At 47.1% G+C, this 18,440-nt stretch overlaps 1 protein-coding gene and 1 long non-coding RNA gene across 8 annotated transcripts in view; one reads left to right on the forward strand and one right to left on the reverse strand.

The window, feature by feature from the left end:
• Positions 1-18,440, forward strand: part of GRIK1 (glutamate ionotropic receptor kainate type subunit 1) — a 108,491-nt gene that overhangs the window by 24,444 nt on the left and 65,607 nt on the right. The gene's annotated exons all lie outside the window — the stretch shown is intronic.
• LOC109143199 overlaps positions 15,916-18,440 on the reverse strand; it is an 82,861-nt gene continuing 80,336 nt past the window's right edge. The window contains exon 7 of one of the 2 annotated variants that reach the window (XR_005602292.1): positions 15,916-16,509. This is a non-coding gene — a long non-coding RNA (uncharacterized LOC109143199). The other variant, XR_005602291.1, reaches the window with a different exon arrangement.

Genomic DNA, 18,440 nt, shown 5'->3' on the forward strand with positions numbered 1-18,440 from the left:
CACCTCCAGCCGTGATCCAGGTGCCTTTGGCACAGTAGCCCCAGGCTTGGGCATCAACCACCTCCCTAGGAAACCTGTGCCAGTGTTTAAGCACCTTCTTGGTAAAAAAATGCTTCCTAAGGTCAAGTCCAAAAACTCAACATAAACTCCTAAATGCCCTTTCAGCCCCATCCTGCAAGTGCTGACTCCACATTCTCCTGGAAGCCCAGGGGTGCCACAGCGGGGACATGCAGTGGCTGTGCCCTGCAGCAAAGCAGAGACTCAGGGGCTCAAGTTCTGTCACCTGAGCATGTTCATGTTATAAAATTAGGGCCATCAGGCTGTCAGCACTGTTACATCAACCCCTGCACCAACAGGGGCTGTGCCCCTTTACACCTCAGCAGGGATCCACAAGAAGGAGGGAGAGGGACTATCTAAAACGACCTGGAGGCACAGGACAAGGGGAATGGCTTCAATCTGACAGAGGGAGGGGTTAGATGGGATATTGGGAAGAATCCTTCCCTGGGAGGGTGGTGAGGCCCTGGCACAGGGTGCCCAGAGCAGCTGTGGCTGCCCCTGGATCCCTGGCAGTGCCCAAGGCCAGGCTGGACGGGGCTTGGAGCAGCCTGGGATGGTGGAAGGTGTCCCTGCCCATGGGTGATCTTTAAGGTCCCTTCCACCATTCCATGACTCCATGATCACCCACAGTGGTTGGGTGTTGGCACAACGTCAGGACCCAGAGCCGCAGTGGGAATAGATCCAGGTTTTGTCCCAAAAGATGCAGCTGAGTGCTCTTTGTGAGTCTCTCTGAGTTGGGAACTTAATTTGATCTACGGGGTGTTTTTGAGCATTCTGCATGAATGCTCCTGTGTACCGTGCTCAGTGATTCCTTGCTATTCCAGCATCAGAATAACGAGGTCTATTATGTTCCTACCCGGCCTGTTGGGGCATTATTGCAAAATTATTGTTTTGTTTCTCCTAAACTCAGGATTTCTTTTGTAACGGTAATAATAAAAAAAGACATCGAGGCTGATGAATTATCCTCCATGTCAGACTGCAGCACAGCGGAGTCTGAAATAGCTGAGAGAGTAAAGCAGGAAAATATCTCAATTTACGAGTGGAACACTAACACACACCAAACTTTTGCTGCACTATTCCTCATCTGATTTCTAGCTTTCTCTTCACAAGCAGACAAGACTCACGCTTCTCAGGTGATAAATCTTAAGCAGACTAAAGGGACATTCAGCACAGGCTTTCACTGGAAAGCATAAATTGTGATTTTTGTGCAGGCCAGGCTCAGAGAAAAGCACTACTCCTCAGTCTGGTAAGAGATGCATTTCCAAATGAGTGAATAAGCACTGCTGGATAATAGCTAACTTCCTGTATGATGTATCAGGTAGGAAAATTTGGAACTGAACTGCTGCTGCTGCTGGCCGCGTACAGTGAGTGTTTTTCACTCTGTAATTCTTGGGAGCTGTACATCTGCAGGCGCTGGAGCTGGGAGAGCTGTCATGGGTCTTGATGGACACCAGTGGGCAGCTGAAGGCAGGGCAAGAAATGTGCCCTGGTGTCTACTTCCCACCTGAGGCTGCAGGAAGGAAGGAGGAGCAGGAGTGGTGGAACAGCAGGGAGAGACTCCAGGGCTGGACCTGCTCTGGTTCACATAGGTGTGGATGCAGCCAAGGGAAATTCCCCACCTGGGAGCCCAGTTGTGGGGCAGGAGCCCTCATTGTTGTGGGATTGGTTTGATACCCGCAAACCCTTCCATCTTTCCCACTGGGAAGAGGATTTCAGTCTGTCTCTGCCTCAACCCCTGTGGTGCAGGTGCATCACCTGCCTTCCACCCCTGAAGGCCAAGTCCCATGGACACGAGGAGCATGGGTAGGTAAGAGCTAGCTGAAGAAATTCCCAGGTAAAGGTAGGAGTATTCATTTTCTGGCAAATACATCTGTCTTCCAAAGGGAACCAGGTGAGGTTTAACATCCCTTTCCATGAAGAAATTCCTCCTGACGTCCAAAAACATAACTTATGCAACTCTGCTTCCCTTCCCTTCCTACTCACCTGCCATATGCTCCACATCCTCCTTGGATCCCTCTGTGCTTCCCTGTGTGCAGAACTAACAGCAATCCTCCCTCTGTGCTGCAGAATTGGGAAGACAATTCAGCTTTCGATTAATTCTAGCTGCCAGTGATGGCAGAATATGCATGGACACAGCTACCCTTGGATCTCTGTTCAATCCCAAAGTTCCCAGCATGGAAACAGTAACCATTATCTCCCCAGCTGCACAGGATAAAGGGAGGGCCGGCTGATGATGGGGGAAATCACTTGATGGGTTGCAATGGAGAAGGTGGTGCTTAGTGTTACAGCACTGGGGTGAAAAGGGGCTTTTCTGTGCACACATCCTTGAGGATTCTAAGACAAAAAGGCCAGGAAAACCTACAGGACTCTCTGCCATTCATCCCCTCCTCTTCCAGCTTGTTTGGTGTCACAGAACAATGTGGAGGGTAATCTTGGGCTACCTGAAACTCGTGGAAAGAATGGGCAAGCTTTTAGGTGCATCATCCCTCCCACGTGATCTTTTAGTGTGGCCATCTCTGCTCTGCCTCCATGCACATCCTTTCTGTGAGCCTGACCCATAAGGTACCCTGCCAGTGGGCCTCTTGGCTCAATAAAGATGATTTCAGCTGGTTCCATTAAGAATGAAAGTGTCACTAACTCTCTAACAAAGTAACCACATCCACCATGGAGGTGGGATGAAGCCATGGCAGGGATCCACACTCACTGTGCCCCCCCGGTTGTGTATCAGATTTACCCAGAGTCAAGCAGCTTTCCCTGTCCTAAGCTCTCTGTGGACTCTGAGGATCGAGGGGGTTTCTCTCCTGTCACTCACCACTGTTTTAAGCAGCCAAATTGTGCCCTCAGGTCCCTCTGTGCAGCCCTGCTGCCTTCCAGGTGCAGCCAGGGAGGTACAAGCTCGTTGGGACCGAGCGGGTTGGCACAGGTTTGTCCAAAGGCACTGGCAGCAATGGACTCATGGAATATTGCATTAACTGCAGAATATCCTGCTGCTGGGCAGGACCCAGCTGTGCTGGCTGAACTTCTGAGGGGAGAGAAAATATTTGGAAGGAAAACGTGGGACACAGTAACTGCAAGCCTTTGATCTGTTTTTACAGCCCGTTCGAAACCGATTTTCTCAGCAGCTCTCCCACTAAGCTGAGGTTTCGTAAAACAAGGAGTTCCTGGAGCTGCTGGTGATTCACATTTGCATGGGGCATTTCTTCTATGTCTCTGCTAAAGAAGGCATTTTGAATTGTCCCAAATGGTTCAGGCACCTGATTAAGAGAGACTCAGAAGTGCTAAGCAAAAGTAAACTCCAGAAATCACACGTCACAGAGGAACACGAAGGGTATATTAAAGGCAGCTTCATTTTTAGTAAGAGTTTTAATTACTTACATTATGTCAACATTACCAGAGGAAATCCAAAGCCTCATCTCCTTGTGTGTCCTTTTCAAAAAAAGAGCTGCAAAGACTCATTTTGCTCCTCTGTGAGAATGGAGTGCAGATCAAGTTCAGTAAAACTTGTCTCTGATCAGACTGCAATAATTTCTCCAAATGGCTCTATAAATTAAAATATTTGCTCTGTGTTGAGCACCAAGGGAAGACAGATTGTAGCTCATTCACCAGGAAAGGTCAGCAAACCCAAATGAAAATGCAAGAGCATCAATTGTTTCCATTCACTAATCACATATAATTGGTCTGGCTCACCTGAACTAGAACACATTTGTTATTATAATGCATAATTAAAGTTCTTTTCATTTTGCTTTTTTCCAGATGCAATTATCTTTCTTTTAACAAATGCATGAGAAGGAAACTTCTTGTAAAACTGAAGATACATTTGACAAATTAGTATAATTAAGAAAATGTCCCTGAAAGAGGAAAAACTTTCTAAGTACGAACATTGTCAGCTCCCAGTACTTATTGCCTGTCCTTTGTGGCTCCCACTGACAGAAGGAATTCTGATTTACGTGAGGGAGGGAAGTGTCCAAATCAGCAGGGCTGAAACATGAACGACTTTGTTTTGCTCTTCACTTGCCAACCCTCTCATGCTTTCATTTTGGTTTAAGAGAAAGAGATTTTTTCCTCTTATGTCTCCCATTCCTCGGACCCAGCGTGTCCCCCAGCCCTGCTGAGCTCTCCCAGTGCCACACTGACCTCTCCAGTCGCCTGGCTGGGCAGGGGCATGGGAGCTGCACAAAATGGATTCAGGTGAAACATGAGGTAATGCCCTTTGGGAAACCAGAGGGGGGAAACCATTACAAATTGCACCTCTAAAGTGAGGTCAGACATTGAGACGTTGTGCTGTCAGGCTTCTAAGTTCACCCAGCGTGGGCTGGGCTTGAGCCACTGAACCAGAGGCTCCTGATCCCAATCAAACATCTTGGGGTTTCTGCTCCTCTGCCTTCGGGAGACCTGCCCATGTGCTGGATACCATGGGTTCTATAATCTATTAAGTATATAAAATATAGTAAAAATCTGTGCCCATGGGCTCCTGGGAGCCAGAGCAAGCCACTGATCCTGTCACTGCAGTGCCCCTCTGGGGACATCCAGGGAGATCTGGGATGAAATGACAACAGGACAAGGACACAGCCTCAGGCCGGGCCAGGGGAGGCTCAGAGTGGACACCAGTTCAGGAATTTCCCCATGGAAAGGGTGGCCAGGCACTGGCAGGGGCTGCCCAGGGAGGTTTGGAGTGCCCATCCCTGGAGGTGCCCAAGGAAGGCTTAGATATGGCACTCAGTGCTCTGGGCTGGGGACAAGGTGGGATCTGGGGACAGGCTGGACTCAGTGACCTTGGAGGGCTTTTCCAGCCTGGATAATTCTGTGGAACTCTGAAAAGAAGATTCTCTTCCAGCAAACTCTTGTTTCTCAAAGGCGGGGGTGTCCCTGTGCAGGGGAGGAGATGAGGACAGTGGGAACAGGGACATCTCTCCCTAAATTCCAGCCAGAAAGGTGAAGATCCCTGACTCACATTCTGAACCATCTTGTCTCTTTCTGGTGAATAATTTTGCCTTTTTCTGGTGCCTAATTGCTTCCTGTAACTTAATGCTGATTTTAAATAATGATGTTAAAGTCAGTGATGGGTTAGAGAATTATTAGTATCTGCAGGGATCTAAGATTAAAGATTATAATATTAGGAAAATGCATGCAGTCATTAATGTAATTTTGAAGTGTAAAGCCTGTCTAATCTAATTTACTATATTACAGTATGAGCTATAATTTTGACTAATTAAATTTCTCTAATCTTTTGCTAGCTTAAGCTTCGATTAACGAATATTTACTTTGTTATGATAAAATTAAAAACCTCAGTTCCCAAGAAAAATCTTGAAAAAGTCGAGCATCCCAATTTCCATTGGATCAGTGAGGCACAGGGAAACCAAGAGCCATTTGAGAGAACCAGAATGTGCTCAGAGACAGAGCACAGCATCTGCCTAACAAGCACTATTAAGCTGGTAAAATGAATTTAATAGAATGTTGTTAGCACAATACTTTGTAATGCAGAATTCAGGGTGTGGAAAGAGGAAATTGCTTTATTCTGCTCTGTTTGTGCAGCTCACGATGTGAGGCAGGGCTGAGGCAGGTGGAGGTTCACCTTCTGTGGGTTTTCAGTGCCAACCAGGATGAATAATAACTATTTCTGTGCGCAAATAGGAGGCACTGCAGGGAGAAAATGCAGCATGACTGGAAGGCAACTGATTGAACTCCTCATTGCCCTTAAGTGCAGAATGAAAGTTGCATTGGCAGGCCGGGGAATGCATCAGACAGGACAGGAGATAGTAATGACATACAAAGGAGACAGCAGAAAACTTCTGCACAGAGATGGGCAGAGGCATCCAAGCAGGGCCCTGGCAGCAGCTATTTCATGCAGAGACTCAGATTTAGGGCTTGTCAGACACACCTATTCCCTGGGTAATAAAGCACCCCCAGAGCAACACAAGCAGTTCGTAAAGAGCCACCACAGGGGAGGCAGGCGCCTGGAAGGCATCGCCTGTCCTTCCCGCTGAGGGATGAGTCCACAGGAGCACAGCTCCCCTTCCCCAGCAATCCTGAGCACCCCCTGCTCCTGCTCCCGCTCCCTCACCCCACCTGAACCTGGATTTTCTTAGGAAGGGGAGGAGCAGGGAGTGCAAGAGAGGACTTTTCTTCCCCACTGCCCTCTGAGAACTCAGTTTTCAATCTGAGCCTGCCAGGATGGGAGGCTGCTGCAGAACTGCCTTCATTCATTAATTTATTCATTCACAGCCCCACATCTCCTGTGCTGGTTGTGTCCTTCAGCCTCTCCCTCCTTTGTATCACAGCCCTCCACACCACCAGAAACTGGGATTAGAAGGAGAATCCTGGTGCTCTTGCAGCCTTTGTTGTGCTCCCTGATCCAGCCTGTCTCATCCATCCCCTGCTCAGAAGATGGATTTGTCCTCCTCTTGGGCACCTTGGCAGCTGTCTCTGCACACCAGTTTGGGATGTGCAGGTGATGGGGACTGTGTGCTGTGCTCCTGGGGAGCTCTCACCAGGGGGTTACGCTTTCTAGGGGATAGAGCATCCAAAGATTTCATTTTCCTCGCTCATGGGTGCCCAGTCCAACAAGAAAATAAATGTCCACACAAACACCAGTCTCCTGCAACTTTGCCCCTTGATTTAGAGGCTGCACTTGGTTCCAAGGGAACATTCCCTTTCGGGAGCAGCTGTGGAAGCTCAGCAGCACTCTGAGATAAATCAGGCTGCCCCCTGCCCAGTCCCCATCTGGGCCCCAGCTCTGCTCTGGGCAGGCAGAGCCATTCTGTGACAGGTACAGACCACAGCCAGGCTTGCCAGGAGGGACGAGGGGAAAATGACACGGATTCACGGAGAAAGGAGATTGGGGAAAGCCAGTGGTGTTGGTACCCCCATCCCACCCCACAGCATCCCTGACTGGCTCTTGTGCACTCCTGGTAAGAGGCAAACAAACACTCACTTCTGGCCTCTCAGTCAGATCCAGGGTGGGTTCCCAGCAATCCCTGACTTTGTGCAAAAAGTGCTTGAAAACGATCCAGGCCAGATTTTGTTTGTTTGTTCAAAAGGTGTTTGTTTTCCCATCTGCTCTGCCAGTGTTTGTCTTGTTTGGGTGTTCTTTGCAGACAGTCCTAGCCTCAAAAAAATCCTGGAATGGTTTGGGTTGGAACAACCTCAAAGCCCATCCAGTGGCACCCCTGCCAAGGGCAGGGACACCTTCCACTGTCCCAGGCTGCTCCAAGCCCCAATGTCCAGCCTGGCCTTGGACACTGCCAGGGATCCAGGGGCAGCCACAGCTGCTCTGGGCACCCTGTGCCAGGGCCTGCCCACCCTCCCAGGGAACAATTCCTGCCCAATATCCCATTCATCCCTGCCCTCTGGCAATGGGAAGCCATTCCCCGTGTCCTGTCCCTCCAGCCCTTGTCCCCAGTCCCTCTGCAGCTCGCTTGTGGGCTCCCTTCAGAAGAGATACACTCAGAGGCATTTAAGTACAACCTACAGAAGTAATCTCCTTTTGAAGGCTGTTATGGAATAACACGGTGCTTTCCTTACTAATATTCCTTATCCCATACAATCCTGACTCAACAGACCAAAGCTGGGCTATGAAGCACAGAGCAAGCACAAACAACACAGAGGGATTTTGTTTTTCCCTGAAAATAATACAATTTAAAAGCATTTTCCTCCCATTTTTCAGTGCAATGTGCACCAGTTTAGGGGTGTTTACAACAGTTGCTTTTATTTTATTTTATTTTATTGGTTTAGTAAGGTGTAACCAATGGTAACATGAAGCAGTGCATGGTCTGTTTTGGCCACGGCAGTGGAACATAAATGATGAAATTAAAGGGGTATGATTGCAGTAAATATTACTGGAATGGAAATAGAAGTTGGAGCAATTACTGTGAAATGAAATTAAACCCGAAACAGAAAAAGTCCTGTAGCATAATGGCAAAAAATACTTCCATCAAGTGACCCTGCTCCTCCACAGCCCCTGTGCATCTCTTGCAGTGCTTGCACCTTGCTTGAAAAATGTTGTTTACACCCCAAAGCACTTTGTAAGAAAAAATGTCTTGGTCCATTGCTGAGTTAAACAATGCCAGGAATAGCGTACAGGAATTTTTAGCAGTGGGCCGGGGGTAGATAAAAGATGCTGCAGGTGATAGAGAGGGCCCGGAGGAATGTGGGTGGAGACAAAACCTCCCCCTGACCTGGAGCTGGCTGTGGCACTCCAGGGAAGGGAGGTGACAAATGGCCCCTCTTCTCCCTGGACACTCACAGATGCTGTTCTTCCCTGCTGGATCCAAGCCCTGGCACGTCAGAAAGTGGAGTCATCGCTGAGGGAGAGCAGTGTCAGCTCCTGCCTGGGTTTTCCCTGGGAATCTGCCACTCAGGAGGGGGCCAGAGATGATCTGTAGGGACCTGAGGAAGGCACTGGTCCCCTAAAGGAATCCTTGGACCAAAAGTTGCCTGTGGGTGCAAATCTGAGAGCAAATACCCTATTGCTGATGGAGCACACTTTGGGGGGATTATCACTTCCTAATAACAATGCCTGAAGAAATGGGTTCATGTCTCATCATGCTAAGGGTATTTATAAACATGTTTAAAAAGCAGGAGGGGAAGTAGCAGGCAAGTTTGCTTCCAGAACACAAGTCAAGTGTGTATTATTAAGCCTAAATAGCCTGGATTAATCAAGTGTCATGCTGGCACTTCTAATAATGGCTTTACATTGCAAATTCCATTACCTGGCTTTACCAGCCAGGAGAGAAGCTACAGAAGATCAATTAAACAAACAGGAAATTACCTTTTTTCTTTATAGTCCATGACTTTTAGCACTTAAAATGGTGCCAAGATCCTGAAAATTAAACAGGCATTTGCATAAGATTAAGACTCACTCACTTTCCTCCTAAGTCACTGTGGCTTGTTTAGGACCCCAGAGTTATCTCATGTCTGCTGGAGAGGCTGGGAGCAAATTAAAAATGGCTTAATGTGTCAGAGAGGATCCCAACATTTCAACAGGGCCCTGCCATTAATAAATGCACCTGCAGCATCCCAGAGATTAATGAGCAAGCTCTCAGCAGAATTAATGGAAGTAGCTCTTTAGAGGAGGGGTATGGAGGGGTGGAAGGAGGCACAAATTTCCTTTAGGGGCAGTTCTAGAGAACAGGCACAGAAAGTGGGAAGGCAGGAGACGTGGGGGTGAGGGGATGAGGGCAGAGATCTTTATCCAGTCCAAATGAGAACTCACTTTTGGCTCGGGTGAAGAACTATGAGCAACCTCACTAGAAAAAGAAAAAACCAAACCCATATCATTCCTCATTTTGGTACATGAAATGAATATACTTTAAAAAAAACCCCAAACCAACCAACCAAAAGCACCCAAACAGGATTTGGCAGTTAATTCCTCTGTCATTAAAGGATGCCCAAACATGTGAGGCAAACCCAGCCTCTGAGGGTGATTTAATGCTGAAATGAACCCAGAGACCTTTGACAACTGCACAAGCAATTTACTGAAAGTGTTCCTTCTAATTCTGATGGCTGCCAGTCTTCACTGAAGGAAAAGAGGTTCAAGAAGCCCCCAAATACAGATTTTTTATACACATATGGCTATATAATAGCTATAAAAGTGGGAGATTAAGAGTTTGTTGCTGCTGGGGTTTGGTTTGTTTGTATTCTGCGTTTGCCACCCAGAGCTGAAAATGCATTCCAGGGGAATCTAAAAATGCTCATATTTGGAAATATTCAATTAAGTCATTCTAGTTAACAGCTAATCTGCCTTTAAATTAATGATATGTAGGCACAACCTTTATGCCATCTTAATATGCTTTTGTCCTAGCATCTCCTTGGTTTTATTAAAATTTTAATAACTTCTCAAGAAGGGGAATTATGTCTGATATTGACTAAGTTATGGCTAAATTAGAAGCTGGCGAGTCCGGAACCTGACAGTTCATTTAATTCACAGTTCCAGACCTGATGGTCATAGACTGCCTGTACTGTCTTTAAAAGTTATAATCTCTTTTTGGGCTGGAATCTCTGTCTGCAGTAGATTTTGAGAATAGCAGCAAATTAGGGCTCTTATCTCTGTTCCATTATCCAGCCTCAGGCACACACTGCTTTGGGATGCAGGGATGAAGATCTCTCTACCCATGGCAAAACCAGTGCCAGGAGAAGGAACAAACTATTGGATCCCCATGGAAAAGGAGGGGGAGAGAGGTGGGGCTGCAGCAGGGATGGAGCTGGGAAATAGAGCAGTGGTGGTGTGGCTGAGTGATGGAAACTTAAGGGAAAAAGTGAAGGGGACGGGGTGAGAGTGAAATGAAAAGAACAGAAGGACGGCCTGAGCTAAAAACCAAGGCGAGGAACAGAACAGCTGAACAAGGGTTTGAGAGGGGAGGTTGTGGAAGTTGTTATCACTCCAGGGCTTTTAAGGAAAGGAGCCTCAATTTTATGCAAGAATAAAGAATAAAATGTAAGACTCAAAGTAATATTGGTTGGGATGGGCTGGAAAGGGAATAAAGTGATTTAGGAAGGAAAATATTGGCAAGGAAAGTAAATATTGGCGCAGGGTAAAAGAACAGAGGTGGAGAGTGAATAAAAGGAGGGATGAGAAACAAACTGGTGCACAGAAGGAAACCAAATGGCTTTTTTGGGAACAGGGACCACGGCAGAAAGGAATGAGGGCACCAAGGGAAAGGAAACAAAACACCACAGATTTAGTTCTTAGTTTGTCAGAGACTGAACCAGGAGGGATAGGGGGAAGGAAGCCCAGAGGAGAGGTCTGAGGGGACCCTGAGCTCAGCCTCACCAGTCCTGGGGATGTTCAGAGCAGGGCAGAGGGGCCTGTGGCAGCTCCAAATTCCTGCAAGCACTTGGCTGCCTAACTCTAACCCTGCCCAACATCTTCCAGGTGGACACTGTGCAATTGGACACTGCCCAGAACACCATTACCCAAATTCACTGTATTTCCATAACAACACCTGCACTATGGCTAGGACTGAAAAAAATTGTAAAAGCCCTTCAATCCTTGTGGCTAAAGTGTCGCTATTTAATATTCCCCAGTTTTCTTGCTGCACTTCCCCCGTGTCTAGAGCAGGGAGTGAGGAGCAGGCAAGGGTTGTGTGACAGCTTTAGCACATTGCAAAAGTTACCCATTTAATCGATGTTTGTGTGACCTTTGCAGGGGAAGGCAGAAGCCACAAGAGTAACACCGGCTGTCACAAGCCTTACCCCTTCCCTCCTTCCCAGCAGGGAGCTGGCACCTGCACTCAGCTTGAGAAGGTGGGGCAGGAAAGAGAGCAGCAGCCTCCCTGCAGAAGGACACATGCCAGCCACAGGGACATCATCAACCTGCCAGGGCAAGAAGGAACGGCCTCAGGCTGGGCCAGGGGAGGCTCAGGCTGGATGCCAGCAGGAATTTCCCCATGGAAAGGGTGGTCAGGCCTTGGCAGGGGCTTCCCAGGGAGGTTGGCACTGGAGGTGGCACTCAGTGCTCTGGGCTGGGGACAAGGTGGGCATCGGGCACAGCAGGGACTGGATGGTCTGGGAGGGCTTTCTCCTCCTGCAGGTTGCCCTCCTGCCTTTCAGCCCCAGGAGGGATGCTCCTGGCCCTGCACACCCCCCTGGACCCGACCCAGTGCTGCCAGCTCATTTTCTGTCCAGCCCAAATTCAGAATAGGTCAAAGAAGAGAACTAATTCCTGTTTAACAAGCTGTCAGCTTCCACCTTCATTAGTGACAGAAAGAGCTCACAGCCATCAAAAGCCCAAAGAAATTCTGTCAGTCACCTCCTGGGGCAGTCAGAGTTTCTTCAGGAGATGGCAGCTGAGCTTCTGGGCCACCCTGACACATTGTCACCTTGCTCACAAGAGCAGCAGCATCGCAGGAGGACCTGGAACCTTCCCTGGATGCCCATATTCCCATTTATCTGGGAATAAATTGTGTTCTCAGTCAGTGGGAGCTTTCTGGAACCTTCTCTTTCAACAAAGTTTAGCCTCTGCTTTTGAACAATTCTTTTTCATACATATACTTTGAACAAAACATTCATTCCTGCAGGAACTCACACCTTCTGATCCACGAATCAATCTGATTACACAGAAACTCCTTCTTGTTTAAAACACCCCTGTGCTCACACAGCTCACAGCTCCGACATCATACCCTACTTACACACCTTACTTACTGATCCATTCTACCTACTCATACATTTCACTTGCTTATCTTATACAGATACACATCACTCTACTTATACATTTTCTTACTTGCTTATGATTTTTACAGCTTCTACATACCACAGTACTTACACACTGTACCTACTCTTACAGACTGCTCTACCTATACATTTTACAACCTTCACATAACACAGTCCATACACATTTTGCAACTGCTGTGCACGAGACCTCACAGTGCTGGATTGGTTTCTCTGTTCTGTCCATGAGCTCCACACACACTTTCTGATAATAGGATTGGTTTTAATGCAGTGCAGCACAGTCCCTTTTATCTGTTCCTTGCTGCCTTGGTATTTAGTTTTTCAGCCTCTCCTTTCCCAATTCTTTCCCAGTTCAGCACAGTTTACCTTTCAGTCCTTGATGAATTCCTGAGGGTTCTAACAGGTGGGGCTCCTGATGCAGGCAAGCAGCATCAAGATGATGGCAGCAACAAAACCCATCCAGTGCTCAGCAGCCAAGTTAGTCCAGGAAATCCAAACAACAAGAGAGCAAAGGCCAGGGAGCAGAAATAAACCTGTCCCACCTCTCCCCCTGAACCTTCAGCCTGGAGCTGAAACCCCTCTTGGGGCTGATGTGCTGCAGCTGAAGGTGGAAAGGCCAAGTGAAGCCAGTGAGGGTAATTCCAGCCTGGTCCCACTCTGAGGGCTCTGGTAAAACTACCCAAAAATGGTTTGTGTGGGGCACACTATCAAGGTTCAAATACTTTACAAAACATTCCCTCTCCTTTTTGGATGGAATTCCTACTTTTTAAACACATTTTTCTACTGATGGAAGTTTCAGTAGTACCAAATGGAGGATATGGTGAAAAATGTTAACAGAGTTCCACTCCACATATTTCAGTTTGAATGCATCCACTAAATCCTGCCCTGTGATAGCTTTTCCTGGGAAATCCACGGTATATTTATGGTGTGTGCCATTTTGTGGATACATATGTTGCAGTATCTTTATCAGCTCTGTGGTGTTTGCGTTCAATTTCACTGGAGCTACCAGCACCTCTGGGAAAATAAAGGGTCACCCAATTAAAAAAAGACAGGGGCAAGTTTCAGATGGGGAGCTCAGCAGGTATGGATACAAATATTGCTGCTAGCAAGAATTTTTCTCGCTTCTTTCCAGTCCCGTGGGATACTTTTCTCTCTCACAGAAGTTTTCAGCAGAGTTCTATAAGCCATGAACACCTGCGACTGTGCAGAGCTTTGTTTATGGCACAGTAGAAAAATATTTTGACAATGGATGTTTTAGGATTTTAGCCAATCACCCCCAAGGGGGGGCTGATCCTCTGTCCAATTAGACTATGAAGAAAAAAGTCTATAAAGGAGTTTGTAAAATAATTAAATAAATCAATCTTGCTGCACAATTCCTGCCTGCTGGATGTTCTCTCCTCCCTACCACTGCGGGATACCCTAATAAGCAGGAGATAAAAATCTTGTTTTTCTGAGTGGATTAGCCCAGGAAGCTGGGCCCTGGCTGCTATGATTGGGTCAGAAAAGGGGACCTGTCAGAAAATACAGAGTGATTTTGCCCAGAGAACCTTTTCTACACCTGAGTGAAAGCTGCAGCACTCAGCGCAGGGAGTATCTCAGCTCCTCAGGGTTTATTAGGCAGCATCCTCCTGCTGCCTTAGTGTCTCACTGGCTGCATATTTACTCACCTGGCTGGATAAGGATTGCATCACTTGCATTTGCAAAACGCTCCTTTTATTTTTCTCCAGGAGAGTTAACAGCCCTGACAAGACTTTCCAGCTTTGCCTGGCTTCATAGTGGGGAAAAGCCCACCTCAGCATTTCCTGCCTCCTTTGCATTTTCAACAGCACTGCTGGGGAGGGGGTGCATGAAAACCTCCATCAGACTGGGGTGTGAATCTGAGTAACTCACAATATTTAGACGTAAGCAGTCCCAAGGCTATGGAGAAGAGTGGAAATTAAGCCTTATAAAACCCCTGATGTTTTGCTCCTTTACCATAATACCTTTTATTTTGGTTGTTGTGTTCATTTTTTACTTAATGGGGGCCCTATTTACTTTTTGTAAGTCTACTACTTTAAGATAAAGTTATATAATATAGCCCATGCTTCATAAATCCAAATGCTGGAACATGAAAATAGTTTTTAGAACAACATGAAGGAAGATCTGCCTTTTTTTATGCGTACCAAAGGCACCACAGCGACGTTTTTAGGTGATGCACCATAAGTTTGCCTGTGCAGCAGACTCCAGGGAAATTATGATAACAATAAAGCACGTATTTAAAGAAAGATTTTTAAGATTTTTAAAACTGTGTTGCGAAAAAGATAGAGAGTAATTGTATAATTAATGCTTCACTTTGGGTTTTGGGTGGGGCTCTTTCCAGAGGACTTCAACTCAGGCTCGTATGGGAGCGATTTGCCAGAGACAGATTATTCTGGGAACATTTTATAGCACAGAACCATCTTTTTGTGGGATAATCAGGCAGGCAGAGATCTACACAGAGAAAACTGCCCTTGCCCCTGGTTGCTGGAAATTGTCCCTGTAATTACTTGCAGGCACAGAGGCTGAGCCTGAAAACTGGGGCCTTAATGCCTTGAATAATTTCTTGCAAATGGGATTGGGTAGTTTGCAAGTCGTAAAGGCATCCTAAAATCCGAGGCATTTCCTATATCCACGTGGACATTGGTCAGGATGGGCGAGCTTGGGGTGTAAAAGAGGGTTCGGCAGTAAAGAGGCAAAAGGGCTTTTTGCTGTTGCATCAGCACTGGGCACCCACGGCACTGAGCTGTGGCAGTACCGGTGACATCAGTGAGCATTGCTGGAGTCTGAACATTCCCCGGGGAGCCCGCGGAGCTTCCCCGGCACTCCTGGCAGCCCTAAATGGGGCGTTCCACACCCTCAGGGCAGGGGATTCACTAGCAGGCTGCACTCCACACTCTTGGAGGTCTTTTCTTATGGATTCGGTGAGAAACGTAAATTCCCTTCCAACCCAAACCACTCTGGGAGTCTATGAATAGGAAAATGAAAAGGAAGAGGGAAAAAGAGAAAGAGAAGGTGTCCCTGCCCGTGGCAGGGGATTGGATGAGCTTTAAGGTCCTTCCCACCCAGACCATTCCATGATTCCATGGAGTGTGCATTATTTCAGCCAGAACTCCCCTTCCCAAACCGTGGGGCTCTGTCCCAGAAAAGGTCCCCGGCTGTTCATGGGATCACTGAGGCTGGAGGGGACTCAGGAGCTCAGGATAATTCTGACTTTCACTTTGCAGCATGTTGGAGCTTCAGTGTGATCCTCAGGATCAGGTTTTCACCAAAACCTGTTCTATTTTTATGAACCTCTTCTGTTGGGTGCTGTAATCACCTCCCCATGGAGCAGAGCTCGTCCCTCTGCCTGTCTTTCCACCTCCCAGTGGAGCTCCTCAGTGACTTCCAGTGCTCAAAAAGGAACAGAAAGCAGAGCATGCAGTGCTGTGCAGGGCAGGGGCCGCAGCAGGGCTGGGCTGGGTCCCAGCCTCGGCAGCACAGGGCACACTTTGCACAAGGGGCGCTTTGCTGGCTGAGGAAATCTGCGATTAATCACCACCAAGCCTCAATAATGCAAAGGAGGCACTTCCATAACAGAAGTCCCCACATGAAAAAAAACTCTGTTTCTTTAGAAAAGAATAAACCTTTAAGCAATTTAATCTTTAAAACCCCATTGCTGCTTGCAGATGATTTAGATATAAGGAACATCTCCAGCACATGCATGATTCAAATACGCTTTTCAAATAAAGTCCTTTGATGAAATAAGGGAATTAAACATGAAACCCAACATCTCCCAATTGCCAAAGAGTCCTTGGTGTGATGGCTGGTCAGCTGAGCAGCAGAGAGCTGACAGCTCCATCACTCAATTCATTATCCAAATGTCGCAGAACACGAGATGGTTTTATTAAAGCAGCGATGTCTAAGAGTTGTTAAGAAAACCTGCAGAAAATGTTCCCTAAAAGCAAAAAAGAAAACACCAGAAATGTGTTTGGCACTCTGGATGGAGCCATACAGCCTCCAGCTGAGCTGCGCTGCTTTTCATCCTAGTGCCACAATATAATTTCATGTGCTAAGGAAAAAACCAGTCTCACTGCTAGAACATCAAAGCAAGCCCAAACAATGCTGTGTTTTAAATAAAAGGACAAACCATTGGTTCCCCCATGTCCTTTTCCTCCTTGCCGGAAGGCTACATCAGCAATATTCCAAAGGTGTGAAATGCGGAAAACAATTTTTATTTTCTCTTCTGCAAATTCCACTGGTTTTCGGATGCTTCTCACCTCTCCATTTGCACTGGGACAAAAAAGAGGGAGAAAATGAATTAATTTATGTTTGCACTGCTATTGTACAGCCCTCCTGATTTTTAATGTTTAGTTTGACGAATGTCATGGGGAAGGTTGCGTAAAGGTCATGTCACAATTTCCCAAGTTCATCTGGGTTTAGGCAGGGCATGTGGCAACATTCCTTCACGGGCAGGAGCAGCATGAAATTCATTTTTACATCCTGGTGTAAAAAATGCACAACAACCTTCAGACTAAAAATATTTGTGGAAATTACATGGGGCTTTCAGAGAGACAGATTCATTTCTTTCTTTATTTATTTCTATATTTAGATTTCCAAAATAATGCCTTGGACAAGGAAGCTGTCCATCAGGTCATTTTCACCAGCCATTTTACAAATCACACCTTGTGATTTACCCTTTCCACTGATGTTCCAGGGAGCTGGGGATTCTCGACAGCGTTCCTGGGCACCTTTTCCCAAAAGCTTGTCCAGCAGCGTTTGCTGCCTCCGAGTCCTGTGCCAATTCCTGCACTAATGAGAAGCTGCATTTGCTTTTCTGCTGGTTTTTCCCCCAGACTTGTCCAATATGTGCCATCTGGGCTCCTTCACTGTTCAGAAGGGGCCTCGTTGCCACAAAAGGAGGTTTTAGAGATCTCCACCCCTTTGAAAAGATCCCAGTCATGCTCCAGGAGATCACCAGAAAACAGCTGCACAAATAAACACTTGATTGAGGCACCAGGAGTTTGTCAGTCAGAAACTTTTTGATGATCTTTTTAATTTTCTCCTGCTCTTCATTTCTTGCCAGTTCTCACACATTGATCGAAATGTGTTAAGGACCAGCAGCAATTTCTTATATTAATAAGCTAACTCCACTCCCTGCTGCAGCTTTATTGAACAAAAATGAGTTCTAAATGCCTAATAATGTCTTTTTACTGCCTTGTCTAGAATTCAAACCTTCAGTCCACCTCTGCTCCCACTTTTGGGGAAGGAATTTTCCCTGACATCCAGCCTATCCCTCTGCAGAGCCCTCCTGCCCTCCAGCAGATCCACACTCCCACCCAGCTGGTGTCATCTGTGAATTACAGGGTGCCCTCACTTCCCTTCTCTGGAACAATGTAGTATTTCAGTGATGGCATTTGCTACAGTGGATATGAAGGCAAAGGTTTGTCTCAGGAAATACTCCATACTTTGTGCAAGACAGATGTAATAATCATCAGGGAGCAGAGGAGAATCAGAATGAACTGTTACGAGATACCCACACAGAGAGAGGTGTGAGATTTCACACTCCCATGTTCTAACTCTTTTTACTTAAAAAAGCTTAGCGTTTGTTCTCCTCTCAAGCCCATTTAGCTGGTTTCTATTTAATGGTCCCTTAAATCCCAGGTGGTTTTCTGTACAGGTTTCTCTGAGCAAGAGGCTTTTGATGCTGCACAGAGCTCAAGGTGGCTCCCTTCCGCTCAGGAAAAAGAGTGTTTCCAGAATGTTCCTGGGCTAGGAGGGAGTGCTAATCTCCTCTGTGGGGGCTGGGTTTGTAAGAAAAAGGGTTCTAGGGAGGTTTGGAGTCCCCATCCCTGGAGGTGTCCCAGGAAGGCCTGGACGTGGCACTCGGGGCTCTGGGCTGGGGACAAGGTGGGCATCGGGCACAGCTGGGACTCAGTGATCCTGGAGGGGTTTTCCAGCCTCAGTGATCCTGGGATTCTCTGATAATGAAATTAGCACTGCTTCAGCAGCCCTCAGCCTTTTCCAAGCCAGCTGGAACTGCGCTGTAGGAAACAAGGCACTCCCTCTGTTAGTGACCTTCACCTGCTGTCCCTGGTCCCCACCTGCCCCTGGATTTCCCCGGCATTCCTGCTGAGGGCCAGAGCAGGAATGCTGGGGCCAGCCCAAAGGCCAGGGAGGTTCATGGAAAACCTTTCTACAGCAGATCAAACCACACCTGCAGC

Source organism: Corvus cornix, chromosome 1 (genome assembly GCF_000738735.6).
Source record: "Corvus cornix cornix isolate S_Up_H32 chromosome 1, ASM73873v5, whole genome shotgun sequence".
Lineage (NCBI taxonomy): Eukaryota > Metazoa > Chordata > Aves > Passeriformes > Corvidae > Corvus > Corvus cornix.